General features: G+C 33.1%; 1 long non-coding RNA gene across 2 annotated transcripts; it reads left to right on the forward strand.

The window, feature by feature from the left end:
- The first annotated feature begins 3,048 nt into the window (after window positions 1–3,048).
- LOC108452314 (uncharacterized) lies at window positions 3,049–3,866 on the forward strand. 2 transcript variants are annotated; one of them, XR_008270707.1, is made up of 3 exons: window positions 3,049–3,089; window positions 3,289–3,356; window positions 3,446–3,866. It is a non-coding gene; the product is annotated as an uncharacterized LOC108452314 (long non-coding RNA). The 2 variants fall into 2 exon arrangements; XR_008270706.1 differs by lacking the exon at window positions 3,049–3,089 and having other exon boundaries at window positions 3,099–3,356.
- Window positions 3,867–5,842: the final 1,976 nt, after the last annotated feature.

Consider the following 5,842-nt stretch of genomic DNA (forward strand, 5'->3'; position numbering starts at 1 on the left):
GATATATTTTAAGATATCATGGAACCATGGCCGTCTATCTGGCTCTTTTTCAATGCTGAAACAATGTGCAGAGACTTCATATATGCTCATTTAGAGAGGCATTATTTCTGTTTCTCTGTTTGCTTTGAACATTGAAGCCAAAGTGGACAGGGCATCAGCCAATTGGTTTTCTTCTCGTGGGAGGTAATTAAAAGTTATTTCTTCGAATTTTTTAATCAACTCTGCCACTAGATCACTGTATTTAACCAGTTTCGAGTCTTTCACTTTCCAATCTCCACGAATTTGGTAAATCACCAAGGCTAAGTCTCCGTATACCTCTAAAGTTTTGACGTTTCGTTCAATAGCTGCACGAAGTCCCATGATACATGCCTCATATTCCGCTATGTTATTGGTACAGAAGAAGTTTAGCCTGGCAGTGAGTGGGTAATGGTTCCCTTCCGGCGATACTAAGACTGCTCCAATCCCATGCACCAATGCGTTCGATGCACCATCAAAGCTCATCTTCCATGACTTTTTTTTTAGATGATTCACATTCTTTTTCAGAAATGCACATCAAGTCTTCATCTGAGAAGTCAAATCTCAATGGCTCGTATTCCTCCGTTATTCGAGTTGCTAAGAAATCAGATATTGCACTCCCTTTTATCGACTTTTGGCTCACATAGATGATGTCGTATTCTGATAGTAGGATCTGTCATCGTGCCATTTTTCCTGAGAGTGCAGGTGATTCCATCATATACTTTATTGGGTCCAGCTTTGAAATTAACCATGTTATATGATACAACATATATTGCCTGAGCCTCCGAACTCCCCAAACCAAAGCGCAACAAAAATTTTTAATTAACGAGTACTTTGCCTCATACTCTGTGAACTTTTTGCTGAGATAGTAAATCACCTTTTCTCTTTTCCCTGACTCATCATGTTGCCCTAGTACGCAACCCATTGAATTCTCAAACACAGTTAGATACAATATTAACGGTCTTCTCTTTTTCAAAAGAAAATTTATTTTTTAAACAAAAAGAAGGCCGAGTTTAGGTCTACATTTAAAGCCAGAGAAAAAAATAGGGTTCGAGAGTCGGTTACGCACGAGGAAGGTATTAACACCCTCGCGACGCCCAAAATTGGTATCTCGTTAAACATGTGTTGTCTTAATTTTCAAAAATGCGAGTTCAATGTGACATTTAATCATGATCCGATCAAAACACGAGAATTTTTATAATTTCGATTTCTTTTAAAAAGGACGTTCCGTTTTTAACACAAGCCGATTGATATTCACCCAACATAGCGATGAAATCTACGACTTAATGTTAAATCGGCGCGTTGCCTTATTTATTGAAATAAAAATAATAAATAAAAATAAAAAGAAAAAACTAATATCGATGTTGAAATAAGATGTGATCTGATAAGGGGACCGAAACAGTAATTATTCCTTCCCATCAAAACGCAGTACATCAGCGGGGACTAAATTAAAAATTGCGACAAACTTCGGGACCAAATTAAAAATAAAAAATGACTTAATTGCAAAGTAAATAAAAAAGCGGAAGGGCTAAAAGCGCAATTAGCCCTTCCGTTAAAAAACACGCGGATCCTAGGAGGGTCGGGTCGGGTTTATCCAGTCCAAGTCAAAACGACGTTGTTTTGGGGTATAATGGCCAACCCCAAGATGACGTCGTTTTGGAGGGCTATAAAAGGCCCATTTTCTTTAAAAAAAATCATTTTTGCACTTGAAAGGAAAGAAAAAAAAAAGAGTGAGGGAGAGGGTGGGTGATTTCCGGCCACAAGGTCGGTCACCGTCCGGTCGCCAGATCGCAGTCGGCCGCCGTTGGCACCATCGTACACGACAGCCGGACCTCAAAAAAACCCTTTTTCGGTAATTCTAAAACCGGTAAGCTTCTTTCTTTTATTTTTACTTTCGTATAAAAAACAAAATAAAATTAAAAGGAAAACAATAAACAAACAAAGAACTTAAAACGAGAATAGATAAAGGAACCTCTTTTGCTTTGATCTTCGATTAATCTCCAAAAAAAAGAACCAGCCTCTCCAAAAAACTAGCCTTTACAATAATTCTTCTCCTTGATTACTCTCCAAAAACCTCTCAAAAATCCTTTACAATAACTTTCTCTCCAAAACTTTTTCTCCTTCTTTAAATACAAAATATGAGAAGGCTTATATAGCCATTTACAAAATATTTTTTTATTGTTTATGTCTTCATTTGTAGGTACAAGTGGTGGTGGAGCAAGTGTGGCTAGTGGAGTAGGTAGTGGAGCAAGTGTGGCTAGTGGAGTTGGTGGTGGAGTAATTGTGGCTAGTGGAGTTGGTGGTGGCAAAGGCTAGGATTTAGTTGAGGAAAGTTTAGGTTGTGGGCTAGGGTTTTTTATTTTGATTTGGGCTTAGGGTTTGGGCCATTGGGGTTTTGATGTAAATTGGGTTTCGGGTAGTTAAGATTTTGGGTTTTGGATTTAATTTTGATAGGTTAGATAAGGCTAAATTGGGTTTTGATGTAAATGGGTTAAAATTGACCTACAATAATAGGTTCGTTTTATATATAGATAAAAAATCAAATAAATTGATAATCTATCAAAATAATCACGTTTGGTTCTATCGATTTTGACGGTTTCAAAATTTTTAATATATATTTATTTATATAAAATTAAAAAATCACGATTTGAATTATCAAATTTTACTGAGTTAACTTCAAATTTTATAAATTTGAAACCATAAATTATTTGTTCACTTTAATATAAATATGTAAAAATTAATTCATTTACTTAATTATATAATCTAATGAATCAAATGAACATTTTTTTTTTTTTGGGGGAGGGGGGGTAAAATACAGATATGTAGATAATTTGACCATAAGGTGAGCCGAAAAGGTAAGTGTGACTTGGAAAAAACTCTCTCAATCCAAATACGATAGCAAAATAAACAAAAGCTGCAATAGCATTGACCACCACAACTACTCTCTTTTTCCCCTTAAATTTAATTAAATTAATTGTAAATTTTAATTTTAACTTTTGGGTGGGATATTTATTTGGTTTTAGATTTTTGGTTGAGAGGAGTTGGGATATTAGTATCCGCCATTCCGAATTAGGGTTAGGATACGAAGATGAGTTTAATATTTATTAATTAGAAAATATTTATTTAAGTGATTTTTTCGAATTAAAAACTAATGTAAATTAACAAATTAAATTGAATCTTTTCATTAAATAAGATTAATTGGATTGGATGAAATTTAGTTTAACAACTTTTAACACTCGATGTATATTTCCATCTATTTTATTTAATTGTTAGGTGGCACCTGCAGAGTTAGAAGGATTACTTCTTTCTCATCCACACATTACTGATGCCGTTGTTATTCCGTAAGTATAGCTCCATCTCCAACCTCTTTTCAATTTTTTTTGTACTTCTTCGTAAGGGTTAGTAATGCACATTAAACTCAATTTTTTAGATTTCCTGATGTTAAAGCTGGAGAGGTTCCGATTGCATACGTTGTTCGAGATCCCAAAAGTTCACTAACTGAAGAAGATTTTAAACAATTCGTGGTAAATAAGGTATGAGATTGATCTTTTTAAAATTGCTAGGCTTGTAATAAGATTGTTTGTTGTAATCTATGCCCTCTCTATTGATTTGCTCCTAGGTTGCACATTATAAAAAATTACGGAGTATTACTTTCTTGGAAAGTGTCCCAAAATCAGCTTCTGGAAAAATTTTGAGAAGAGAACTAATAGAAAAAGTTCGATCCAAGATATAAAGTCAAGAATTCATTACCAATATTCAACAAAATATTGGTTTTTGACTTAAATATTTACAACAATTGTATGACGTATATGTAATATTAAGTTTGATTCTTGTTGAAAGCTATACACAAACTTTTAATTTTCATCTTTATATTTTTCTTACTACAACTTAACATATATCTGACAAGTAAAAATCAAACAAGCTTTCAACTGTGAATTTCTTAGGTCCAAAGCTACTGCTATTATTTTTATTTAAGTTTTGTGTAGTAATATTTGTGGAATTTCCATATACTTTTGCAAAAATTTGACAAATATTCGTTTTTCTAATTTTGAGTACTATTAAAAGGTTATTACTTGGTGAAAGAAAATATTCTACAAGTAAAATTTAGATGACAAATATCCTTTAAATTATATTTTAAATTTTAAAATAAATAAACATATGTAATCATTTTAACCTTACTCGTGTTTTAGGATAAAAATTAATGAAAAAATTTGACCATGGAAATATTATTTTATTATTATATTAACTTGAATTTTTATTCGGAGTCAAGGTTACACTGCCTATCCTTCGTTGCTCTCCTTGATACCTTTTTTATTTTACCTTTTAAGGATAATTATTTAATAAATTTTGTTTTGAGGATACTTTTCTAATAATAATAATAGTAGTACAAAGGCAAAATATTAAAAAGCGCATCCTAAAGAAGAAAAAATCCCAAAGCACTCACAATTAACCATATTTATAGATAATGCTGAAGATCTTATAAAATAATTACACAAATTAAATTCTTTCAAAATGTTTTAAATTCAAAAGAATTGTTGAGAATATAATAATAATAAAAGCTATCCTAAAGAAGAAAAAAAAACCCATTTCCAACCATCACGGGATCGAATTCAAATGCTTTCAACTGAAAAGCCCAACTCTATTTATAAGCCCTAAGAACTTCCAACAACACCACACCTCTCCCCCTTACCTCCCTTGCAATAGGGGTGTGATACCATTATCTAATAAGCTATCATTGACGCTATATACTCCCAAACTTGGTCATCTAAATCCATTTTTTTCCCTCACCCAAACGATGATTTATTAATAAAACAACATCTACATCCAAGGTTATTTCCAAGTAAATTCCGATCTTGTAAGAGTGAGTTACGATGAATTGGTACGTGTATTTATCAGCATTATTTGATTCCCTAAAGTCAATGCATACATTAATAGCCAAAAATATAAGACAAGAGAAAAATGTCCTTGACTTAGAGACAAAGCATGTATAGAATACAAGTGTCAAAAGGAATATATATAATTATATGAGTTATAAAAAAAGCTGGTGGATGTGGGACAGTTCGACGGATTAAAATGGTGGTGGCCTCTTCTTTAGCATGCAACTGCAAGCTATTATCGACTGACAATGTTTACAACCTCGGCCTCTCAAGTATCCTATCAACAGCAGAAATAGTAGCAAAAATAATAATTCAAGGGCATGCCTCTGACGACCTTGAAATGCCACCAACCTCCGTGCATTACACTACACCAAGCAACCCAAATTTCTCTTTATTATTATTATTTTTTAAAAACTGCATGCTTTGATCCTCTTTTTCAACTCCAAATGCTTCTGTCTACTGTCACACTTTCTCACTCTCTATTTCCCCTTCTTTTCTTTTCCTTTTTTCTTTTTTCTTGCGTTAGCATTACATCAAATCCATCTCCTTTTTGAACCTTCTTTTTGGGGGTTGTTTTTTTTGGGGGGTTAAATTCACAAGTTTAAAATCATTTTACAGTGTGGGCTTTTGAGGGCCCAAAAGAAAATCAAAGGCAAAAAATCTAATGCCCCAACTACTCGACTCCATCAATTATTTCACCATTTATTGGTTGATTTGATTTCCAATCTTTTCCATCATTTCAAATTCAAGCAAGGACGCTAAGTTTTGATGTTAGAAGGAAATGGTTGGTATGTTATGGCTTTAAAGATGATTTTATTGAGTGCACGCAATAGCTAAATAATGGCATCATTTATTTCGATTGTTTGATGTCTCCGGGGAAAAGAAGAAGAAGAAGAAATTTGAACTTCTTGTATGTCTGGTGCAAATTTGTTTTAGATAATGGCACATTT

The sequence above is a fragment of the Gossypium arboreum genome, chromosome 9, assembly GCF_025698485.1.
Source record: "Gossypium arboreum isolate Shixiya-1 chromosome 9, ASM2569848v2, whole genome shotgun sequence".
NCBI lineage: Eukaryota > Viridiplantae > Streptophyta > Magnoliopsida > Malvales > Malvaceae > Gossypium > Gossypium arboreum.